The 12,034-nt window shown below is 26.6% G+C and overlaps 1 long non-coding RNA gene across 1 annotated transcript in view; it reads left to right on the top strand.

Annotated features, from left to right (window-relative positions):
- The window catches only part of LOC129618432 (uncharacterized), a 99,338-nt gene that overhangs the window by 55,051 nt on the left and 32,253 nt on the right, over positions 1 to 12,034 (top strand). The window contains exon 3 of the long non-coding RNA XR_008697801.1: positions 3,467 to 3,521. This is a non-coding gene — a long non-coding RNA (uncharacterized LOC129618432). The remainder of the gene's footprint in view (positions 1 to 3,466; positions 3,522 to 12,034) is intronic.

The raw sequence follows: 12,034 nt of genomic DNA, 5'->3' as shown, positions 1-12,034 counted from the left end.
AGCTCATAATTCAACTACAAGGTCGTTGAAATTAAAAGAAACAAAAAAAAACCCTTAGCAAAAATAAATTTATTTTTATGAAAAAATTTCATTTTAGTTTCACTTACACACATACATAAATTTCTTAAAATAGTGTGAGTACGCATGATAATTTCCTTATTCGTCTAAAGTAAATTAGTATTAGGTACGTATGCTTTTCACATTTACTTACATGGAGAGCACAGCTGATAGACAGAGCAAAAAACATTGTGTCGAAAGATTTTTATTAACGAGTTAGAGTTAGAACGAAAATAATTTGTTACTAAACAATTGTAATACTTACTCTTACTGGGACTGTTACTTAAAGAAATTTTCTCTAATAACGAATTATTCTTTCTTTTTAATTATTACGCGACTGAATAGTAAAAGAATTTTTACAATATCGTTAAAGTGTGATACAATAATTTTGTATCTAACTAGCAAATCTTACGCAAACACACACATTTTTGAAATTTCTAAAATAATTTTTGATTAACACCAAGCCTGATTTTTCCTATCATAAAACATTGAATGTTTTTCAACCAATATGGGATTTTGTTGAAATTTTTTGAAAAATGTTTTTGTATTGTTTAGACTGACAACGTATGTTACGTAATAGACACTCATGAGTATACTGCAGTATGATAAAAATTTAAAATATTATTTTACATAACTTTTAGTTCATAGGATTTTAGTTTATCTGAACGATATTGTCAAGTAGTACTTAATTTGTAAATTTTGCCCCAAACTTCGTGAAAAGTTGGAAGAAGTACTTGTTAGTCCGTCCGTGCATCTGTTTGAAAAATTTCTACACCCTTCAGAACAGAAAACTGAAATTTCATACACTTCATACACAAAAGAGCCTCCACAACTTCTAAAAGTTGTAACTTTTTTTTGACTATTTATATTGTATCGAAAGCAAGAAAAATCCTGCAAACGCAGAAAAAGAAACGCATGATTTCTATTACTGTAAAACAATGCATTCAAATGTTACAATGACAAAATGGTCATATATAAATTAACCACAATCTGAAATCCGTTGTTTTTTTCAAATTTTTGACATCATTTTTCTCTTATACGGAAAGATGTAAAAGTGTAAATTTATGGCACGTTTAAGACCCAAACAAATAAATTATTTCTTTAATAGAAGATTTTGTTTTCATCTGTACCTCTGTACCATATATTTTTTGTCAGGAATACAATTTTTATTGTAACTCGCTCACTTAAGCCCTTGTTCAAGAGAAAAGTGCTACTTCACTTAGAATGCTAGTTCTCATTTCACAGATAAAAAGTATATTTCGAACAAGCATAAAGTTCTAACATGAAAAATTTCTTAATCCATTGTGTATACTAAATTTTTTTGGTACCTTCCATAGTTTATTTATAGTAATTTTTTATCCTTGGAGGTTCTAGTTTACTACGGAAGGGAGCTTGTTTACAAAAATAGAAAAATAAAAAACGTATGCTAATACATAGATCTGTAATAACTCTGCTTGTATTTGTATTTTGATATTAAAATCAAGTTCAACTATAATAATATAGTGTAAAAACTACACGAGTTTTTGGTCTCAAAACAAAAAAAAAGAAAAATTTTGACATCTTATTTTTGTGTTTTAGAAGTTTTTTTATACCTATTTACATATAACATTTCACTTCCCCTCCTGAAATTCTGAAAACTGAAAAAAACATATTTTGGAGAGAATTGGTTTTGCTTTTAGTAAATTAGAATTGAAAATTGTCACGTCTGTCAAATTTTTTTATGTTGTTTGTTTCTTTCGGTATTTCGTTCATGAAAAACATTCATATTGAGGTTTGTGCTTGTCCTTGCGCATACAAAATGGTGTGAGGTTGTGCCTTAATAACATACGTAATAATAAAACAACAATTTTGCTTATGTTATCGCATACTAACAAAAACTTATTGAGATTATTAAAATTTTTTACTCTTAAAATTCACAAATATAAAATTTAATGATATTGTAGTAAACGTCATTTTATTTCAGAAAAAAAAAGCAGATATATGTATATAGAAAACTTTAATTTCATTAAAAATGAATAGCGTCTTCTTTGAACTATGCAAATGGAATTTCACTAACCTTAGACACTGTAAATTTGTATTGTGAATAAGATTAGTAAATTTTTTACAGTTCAAATGCGTTATGCTAGCGTCACGTTGCTTCGCATTATCAGTCTAGGATGAAAACTGGGTACCATATGTGTAACATAAGTGATTGACCTTTATGACAGTCAGGACTTTTAAGAGTTTTTTTGAGATTTTGGAAGATAGTTTTGATTGATAAATGAAGTGATTCAAATTAGTTAAAATTGTTTTTTCTAAAAAACTAAAAAAAAAAGGAAATTTGAAAAAGTCTGTTTGTCCATCCGCCCGTCTGACTGTCCATCTGTTCGTCCTTTCGTGGACCCGTTCGCAAAACTTCTACACCTTTGAAGATAGAGAGCTGAAATTTTTCATGTATTGTGAATAAGATTAGTAAATTTTTTACAGAAATTTTTTTCAGAAACTTATTTTAGTTCTATAACTTATAACTAACTTATGCTAACACAAAATTTTTACATCTTCTTCCCCCCCCCACCCAAAGCCTAAAAATTTACCGTTATCCAAAATCCGTTTTTTTCGAATTTTTGATATTGTTTTTCTTCTAAACCTCAGGTTGTAGGAGTCTCAAATTGTTAGATATAGAATGAGATGTTGTCTCAAGTTTTTCCAAATTTTTCTAAATTCAGGATACTAACGGTAATTTCCAAACTATTAAAAAATATAATTATTTTTCTTAACTAACGCTTCTTAGTAACTAACCCTTAAATTTGAACATTATGTAAACGCCTCTAATTTAAAGAATGCAGTTTTATGTCAAGGAATGCATACGATGAGCATTGTTAAAGGTTTTGAAATATATTTGTATACGAATGAAAGTAATTTTAATAATGCAATAATATAAACATTGATTGTTTTTAAAAGCAGATTTTCAAAAGAAAAATTTCACCTGTTGAAGGGAAAAGTGCTTCATTAAAATTTTGACCTCTAATTTCAAATTTAGTTCTCTTGTCTTCAATTCGTCACCGCAATGTTTCTTATTGAAGTTTATGTTATGAATTCAATTGTATGAAAGTACTTTAATTTTACCGATATTATGAGAAACTATAACTATACCTATGAATATTTTAGCAAATAATTATTAATATTGTATGTAAATGCGCAAGTATATGTCGATATAAGAGAATACAAGAATTTATTTCAAATTGCATTTCATTTGCTCAAAGATGAATTGCATGCAAGTCATCACAGGTTTTATTTCATAATGCAAGACTTGCAATTAAAATGTGTTACAGTAATTTTAAAATTTTGTTTATTTCTTTTTATTTACTTCAAGACAGTTATTTTGTTTCGTTTGTTACATACAATTTAACGTTTTCTTTCTTTTTTGCAGAACCTCAAACTGGCTTTTGGATTTCTATCAACCTGTACTAAATATTACAAAAAAGGTAAGAATCACTTATTATAACTTTATTATAATTTTAAATATTAATTTTTAATAAATCAATTTCATGCGTCGCGAGAAAATTTATAAGAAATTTCTATTTAATGTGAAATTTTCTCGCGACATATTAAACAGGAATTTATGTCAAAAGAATGTCATCACCAGCTGTTAAGAAACTTTGCATATTTCAATTTCTAATATTTAAATGATAAACTAGAATAATAACGCCGCCATTTATATCTAGATTTTAATGAGAATAGTACTAGTAAAGCAATTAATAGATTTTACTTTAAGAACGTTTGTCTGACTATACACAATGCGCTTCAAATAAGTGCTTTCAAGGGAATCATTTAGTGATAAATCATTGATAGTGATTAATAAAAGCACGTTACTAAGTTTTCTTCATCTTCACCTGAGCGGTGATTTTTTTAATTTTAATAATGAAGTCGAAAACTTCATTATTACAATTTAAATTTCATGAACATAATTTCGTGTTAATGTTGTTGACGATTAATCTTAGTCGTATTATGGAAGGTTGCAGTTTTGAGTTAATTTTTTTGCACATTTCAACCGTAATATCGCCAATACAAACAAACGCTGTCACGTAGTAACAATTGAGCAATTATGAGCACACATTGAGCAAATAACGAGTGCAAAAAGTTAAATATTTAATTGAAAAGTTCATACCGTTGGAACCCTTCTTTGCCCATCAGTTTATCGATTTTGAAATTGAAGTCTATATAATGAGTGGATTTCACACCGACGCCTCCAAAGAGCCACGCATGTAGTGCACAAAATGCGAAAAATTAAAAAATCACATCCTCTATAATTTGTAATTTCATATTTTTCTCACATTTCAGATAAACACAATTATTTGATTGAACAAAATTTCACAATTAGTTCTACTTAGGTATGAAATCATTAATGAACTGTGTGTAGTCATAGAACGATATTTCAATCATAATCCGTAATGTAGGCATAATTGTAATTTCCTTTACATTATCTATATTTTTCCTACTTCAGGATAAGAGAAATGAATAAATAAATTTTTTTGAAATGTCATGTTTCTTTTTCATATTACAAATGCAAAAATATAATTTTATTTAATTTCACAAAATGCCCTCCTTTACTCCTATCATAAACAAAAAAATTTTTATTAACAATGTACATAGTTTGTACGATAAAGTTTAAAAATGTTATAATAATTCAACACCGTATATTATATTATTCACTTCTAATTTGTATAACACATACATATACATATGTACATAGTAGCATTGTTGTCTATATTTTATTCACGTAAAAGCTGTTAACAATAAATTTCTGGGATGTTTTGTAGGCGTATTACAGGCGTACAGTTGTAATTGCTCACAATTTATTTATGAATATAAAGGAAAATGAAAATTATCAAAGTAAAAAACTTATCTAAATAATAAAATCTGTATGTCAATATGTTTTTGTCAATAGGTTCCTACCGTATTAAGGAAGAAATATTTTAGTTAAACAATGAAAATTAGACTAAAAATGCTGAAGAGAACAGAGAAAAAAACAAAAAGAAATTAAAGGGATTAGTGTGTTTTAATTTATTTAAATACCTCGAGGAAAAATCATCAAGATTAAATTGACTATAATTAAAAAGGATTTCTCTTATACTTTTAATCCTAAATTCCGTTATCTTTATTTTTGATCAAATAAGAAGAAGTCATAAATTTTAAGAGTAATATTAATAATCTGAGATTTTAGATGTAGATTTTGTCAAGATTATACGTTTTAGTCTATTTATCTTTTAGTAAATTCTTACAGGTATTAATATAAATATTGAAGGGTTTAAAATTAATATAATTGAGCGTATGGTGTGCTTAATTTTGTTAGAAATAATCTTATTTAATTAAGTCAAATACAACATACACACAATATGAAAATATAAGAAGATTTGAATTATTTTTAATTATTTCAAAGTTTAATTTGTTAGAAGAAAGTAGGATTTTGCAATTAACTGATGAGTATTTTTAATATTTAGAATTTTCAACTCATTTGCTCATAAGTAGCTGCCATGAGGATTTCTACTAGAACATTTATATTCAAATTTGAATTTATATTTTGACATTTAGTGAAATGAAAATAATTCAAGCATTAACTCTTATAAGAGTAGAATTTTTAAGATTCAACTAAATTGTTTGCACATATACATATTTTGTAATAAACCTATATATAATGTTACTAAATAAAATTTATTTTTTAACTACAACTAGAATTTTAACTACTAAAATCCTGTGGTATTACAAACAAAACCATTAACTTGGAAATCATATTTTGAAAATCTAAAAAAGAGGTATCTCAAACAATTGTGGTACTCCATTAGTTATTTTAGGTAAATTTTTATTTATAAAAACAGAAGATATGTGTACACGTGTCTCCTTAAATGGATTTTCCTTTTGAGAATTTTAATTTAATTTAAAATAAATAAAGTTGGTTCAAACCAATGGTTTTTAAAATAAAACTTTCCCCTAGGTTAAAATACCATGCTGTTAAAAACAATCTACATATACCCGCTAAACTATTAAAATTACTTTCATTCATATACGAGTATATTTCAAAAATTGCATACATTTAGGATGAACAATGTAGCTTACAATTCAAAGTAGTCTTTGAATTGAAATAAAAATTTAAAGAGGCATTAACATAATGTTTGAATTCAAGGGTTAATTGCGTCTGTTAAGGAACACAATTATATTTTTTGTTGGTTTGGCATTCCCCGTTAGCTTCATCAGTATTTATAGAAATTTGGAAAAGTTTGCAGTTTCGGAAATATAAGAGGCCGGAAATTCAAATTTTTCGTATAGGCGTGGAGGTGCAAAAACATGTCTTCTTATGAAATTAACTGTTTATTAAGTTCAGACTTCCAAATCCTGCAGTCTTGAATTCGGAAAACGATAGCAAAAAATTAGAAAAAAGCGGATTTTAGATAACAGTAAATTTTAATGGCCATTTTCTTCTTCTACAATTCAAATATCGTATATCGTGATAGAAAAAGCAAGCCACAGTTTTTCTGTGTTAAAGATGTTTGAAATATCAGCCTTCTATCTTCAAGGGTGTAGAAGTTTTGTAAACGAGTTCACCGACGGACAAAGGAAAACTAAAAACCCCAAAAGTTTCGTTGTCAAACAAAACTCAAAATCTCAAATTTCAATAGAATAATAAATTGCAATTTTTTTCCATTGATGGTTTCCTTAGATAGTGTTAAAATGAGCTCCTAAATGACCTCCTAAAATGAAAAATCAGTCAATTTAAGCTTAATATTTCAGACAACATTATCCTTTGATTTTTTTTTGACGAAAAGTTTACAATGTTGCAACTTAAAACAAAATGTTGTCAACACTTAAGAGATAATGACTTTGTTGATTAAGACCTTTTGTCTTAATTTCGTCCATTTATTATTAAAAATTTTTTTATATTTGTTGTCTTTTTTTTTCCAAAATCGAAAAATAGTAAAACAACTTTTCTCTCGAAAAACTTTTTGTAATCAAACCCATAATTGCTTTAATATGTCGAATTTTTCGTTTTGGCATTCTTGTTTGTATCTAGATACATTCGAATTACTTCTACACAGAAGACTACATCAGAGTTCAATAGAGTAGTGGTTAAGAAGTGTAAAGTTTCACAGCATTAAGATCAATTTGTATTTTATTTTTTTTTTATTCTTAATAATAATATACAATATAAATATACTTTTATATATTTACCTATAGTATGTGCAGTATACAATAAGAAAAAGCAAAATATTTGTTCAAACAATGTATACTTTGTGTATACCACAAAAGCATGTGTTTGAGTTCTTTAGGTACTTGTTTTGTTATCCTTTTCATTAATAATCTGTTCTATACGATAAGCACTTAGCGATCTAGTATATTTGTAAACATATTGTGAATGCTCGCATAAAAATTTACAATTGTATATATGTATGTACATATATAAGTAATCTTTTATATACTATGTCTGCTCATAGTCATGCCAATTCTAAAAAAGAAAAAAAAGAGTATAAAATAGCAATACAAAATAGAAAAATGGAATTGCAAATATAAAATTAATGGAAAACTGTCAAAATGGAAGCTTTGAAATTGTTTAAGTGCATTTAGCACTTGTGAAAACTACATGTACGTAATTGATATAAATTTATAAGTAGTCTTTCTTTATATTGAAAATCAATGAAAATCGAATAATTTTAAGTTAATCCTAATATTTTTGTTAAATAAAATGAAATTGCTTTAGTGGTTTTCAATTTGACGTGATTTTATACAGCAATCTCAATGACATTTTAACAAGAACTACCAAATATATTTGAAATTATATGTATGCATACATACATATATCTTATTAATTGTGGGTAGAAATGATTTGAAAGAGGTTTGGGGCGATTTTATTAAACTGAATTTTTTTTTCAATCCCTTAAATTAATTTTAAAATTAATTGAAACTAGAAATATCATTAATTCGCAATTTCAAAATTCAGACACCTTCTTTTTGAAAAAGGGGTGCTCTATTATTCTTCTTACTGTCACTCGATGAAAAAGAACTCCACTTTTTATAAATAAAATTTTTAAAAACAAAGTTTTTTTGTTCCAAAAATATAAAACGAAAAAATACAGGTATTTCACTTGCATATAAGTATTACTTGCGTGAGCTACATGTTGGTTTATTTTCATGCACTTTACTTTTCGAATAGAATTAGAACAGAGCTGAAACCAAATATTTTGAGTCAGATTGCTCTACGCCATGTGATGATGCGTGAACGAGTCTGTGAACATTACGATTTTCGTATGACAGTCTGTAAACGTGATGAACTTTTAAACGATGTAACTTTCTACGTATAATTATAATGACCTATATTTCTAACAAAAATGAGGAAAAATTAAAAAAGTAGAAACTTTTTAATGTTTTATTTAAACACAAAATCTGGGCGCGAATTTTGATAGACCCTATTCTTATAAGAAACAACTCGAAAAATAAATGAGTGAATTTTAAATAGTATTCTTAGTTATTGTTATAAGGGTCCGCTATCACAATAATTTTTATAAGTAATCAGCCTTAGTTTCGATTTCATCCAAATTTTGGAGGTGGATTGGATTATTAAAAATCTTTTATGGCGGGAAGTTTTTGGTTGCATAATCAATTTTTCTTTTGTATAATAAAAAAGACTTAGATTAGTAAAAAATAAGTTAGGTTAGGTTAGTTCGACGCGGCTAACGCAAGTTACATAACATAGGCCATCATGGTTAGCTGTAGTACTATCGTATTCAACAAATCCTAAGTTAAGTTACTGCTTTACCAAAGTATTGGCGAAACAGTAACTTTATTTAATTTTAGTTCGTTCAAATTATAACTGGATCAATGTGAAAGTTTTTTAATGAGTAATTTAAAAAAATTTGACATTCAACGGAAGTTTGGTTTTTTCGCTTTTGATTATTTCATTGTTTTCTTCATAATTTCTACGTTTAATCTATCTTTTTATTTCAGGTGTACGTTGATTTTCATTTAATTCTAGTCTTAAATATATTTTGAGCAAAATCTGAACTTGTATTTAGCCACAGTTATATTTGTAGTCGATTTTTCATGAAATTTAGAATAATTGGAACGTCTATGAATACTAAGAAGTATTTCAATTTCACACTTTAGTACATGAATATATACAATGTGATACAATTATTCTCCTCCAACTCCATTTTATTAATGTATGCAATTTTGAACGACTAATTGTAGAATTAATTTGGAAATTATTCTTTGGATAATTTTTTAACTCTATTAAAAAATGAATTATATGGAAAATCAAATGGAATAAATCCTGTAACTCTCCATACCCAAAAGATAAATAAAACGTACATACATTTCGTGTCGGTACATTAAGAAAAAACACATTTATGGTAAATCATAACCATAACTCACAGATGATGAATTTAAATATACACACTTTCTATATAATTTTATTTATGCTGTTAAGGGAATTATAGTTACTCAGCGCTTTAATCAAAAGGATAATAAAATTATAGATGTGAACGAACGTATGTAAGATTGCAGATGGTTTTTATATGGAAAAATATTTTCGTTTCGTATTTTGCTATAAAAAAAAAACTTTATTTACCAAAGGGCTCTTAATAATAAAAAAATAAAACAGAAATGTTATAATAGTTATGGTCGTCGTTGATAAACCATACAGCGATTTTTCGATTATATTTCAAGTTTATATATAAGAGATCCTTTACACAGATTTTGTTTTAATTAATGAATACTCGAATGAAAAGGTCATTATTTTAGTATGAACAAGTACCAATTAATGAAAAATATTCTACTTTATAGAATCAATGTTATGCTCTTAGACTGTTGTAAAAAGCTTGATGAATAGTGCGATTGCATGATATTTTTTAAAATATAAATTCGTTGAGAAGTTTTCAATGTAATCGATAATTTTTTGAATGCTTCATCATCGAATCTACTACGTTTGTATTATTAAAATGGACAACTTACAACAAAAAATAGAAAATTTTATTACTCTATTTCAAAGAAGAGATTGAAATTTCCATCAAGTTTCTAACAATATTGGGAAAAAAATTGGCTTATTTTCTGTGCGTTAATTACGGTTAGTCTTAAAATTAGTGAATAATAAAATCTTTGAATTACTAGAAGAATTAAAATATTTCAAAAATGATAGAACAATGTTGTATACACAAAATTAGGGAAATATTTTGGAAGACTGGACATAATAACGTTTTAAATGAACGCATTTGTTTTAACAAATTGCTTTCAGTGACGCAATCAAAGGTTTTTATGTATTTGATGAAATTCCACTCTACATGGAATTACTGTTCAACGTAGTTCAAGATAGATTTGATTAGAATCTGAATTCAGAAACTCAATATATTTCAAACCTATGGTGATTTGTTTATTGTTCATTTGCTTTTCTTCCTTTTCTGAGTGGCGAACAAAACTGCTTTAAATAATTATGTAATTTAGTATAATACTCGTAAGAAAATAGATTTCAAGATCATAATCCACAAAAATCAGATTTTGTCCAAAAATTTAAATTACTGAAATAATGGAATGGAATGGTTCATCAGCTTTGTTCTTTAATGTCAAGACCTTTTTTTTTCTGAAAACACAGTATTTTTGTCCGATATTTCCACCTTAACAGAATATTTCCACCTAAAACCTTTTACTTAAATTCATCTTTGTGTGCAAATATTTCAAACGATCTAAATAAATTTTTCGCACATCAATTTTTAAAAATATTTATTTGAATGTCAACAGAAAGTTCAAATATTTTGTCGTTTAGAAATGAATTGTACGAAAACTATTGATTTATTGGAAAATTTTATTTAATCCTTTTGTGTAAAATTTTACGCATAATGTTACCTGAACAAATATTTTTAATTTTTTTTTACATTGTCAAGAATGTAGTATACACCTATATACTTCTGTGAAGGGAAAAATATACCATAAAAATGTATACAGCTACACTTTGAACTCAAATCTTATACAGAATGATAAATTGATTTTAGAACTGAATGAGAAAAAATTCGTCGCTGTTCTCTGTTCACAATATTGTATATAAAATCTTTTGTTACCTAATACTGTACATAATATTAACATTATAACATTTTATATACAATAATATAAACTTTCATGTGTTTGTATGCGGTTATGTCAACTTCCGACAGTTGATATTTTAACTTTTAAGAAGCACAAATGTTAGACAAATATAAAAGTAAAATCGATTACAAAGAAAATGAAACCACAAGATTATAAAAATGTAAAGAAAACAAGATTTTTAATGTTAACTGTAAACTATAGGATAATGTAATTTCATAATAATTTTACTGGCTGTGTTTGATGTTAACATAAATTTTCAATTAAGTAGAAATATGCACGAATATGGGAAATAAAAAGTGGATTAACGTTATTATATTGTTTTCGAAATCATTGTTCAAAATCACCTGTATTTTTATTTGAGGAAAAATTAAAATTAATAGAGCGCTAAACACAATACTCGTACAACATAGCAATGTTTCTATAAAAAATTTAGGTGGTTGAAATTTAAATATAATATGGTAATGGGGGCTTATTACATTTCTTAGTGAGAGCTCTGTATAAATTTTATTTGAACGTATTTTTGGAAGCTTCTTAAGAACGTACAACACCATGTATTTTGTGTTATTTTTGATTACGTATTAAGTAGATGGGAACTGTTTCAGGGAGACCTCATTCTTTATAAGAATCTTATCCACTGAGTGAAAAGAAAATGCATGATTCAAATTAGTAGTCACCATTGATCCAAGGAGACAAGTTCAGTCACTAATTTTTACTGCCATAACTTGATATTTATTTTTTAATTACATATAGAAAAATCCCAGTTTGGCATAATATTTTGACAACATTTACAGAAATATTTCTTCCATGATCTATTCAGTTGAATAAAATTTTATTCTACTCAGTTGTCTTAGTTACGGAATCTCCGAATAAAAATTTA

This window comes from Condylostylus longicornis, unplaced genomic scaffold (genome assembly GCF_029603195.1).
Source record: "Condylostylus longicornis isolate FDR11 unplaced genomic scaffold, ASM2960319v2 ptg000001l, whole genome shotgun sequence".
NCBI lineage: Eukaryota > Metazoa > Arthropoda > Insecta > Diptera > Dolichopodidae > Condylostylus > Condylostylus longicornis.
This window is presented reverse-complemented; position numbering and strand designations above follow the sequence as displayed.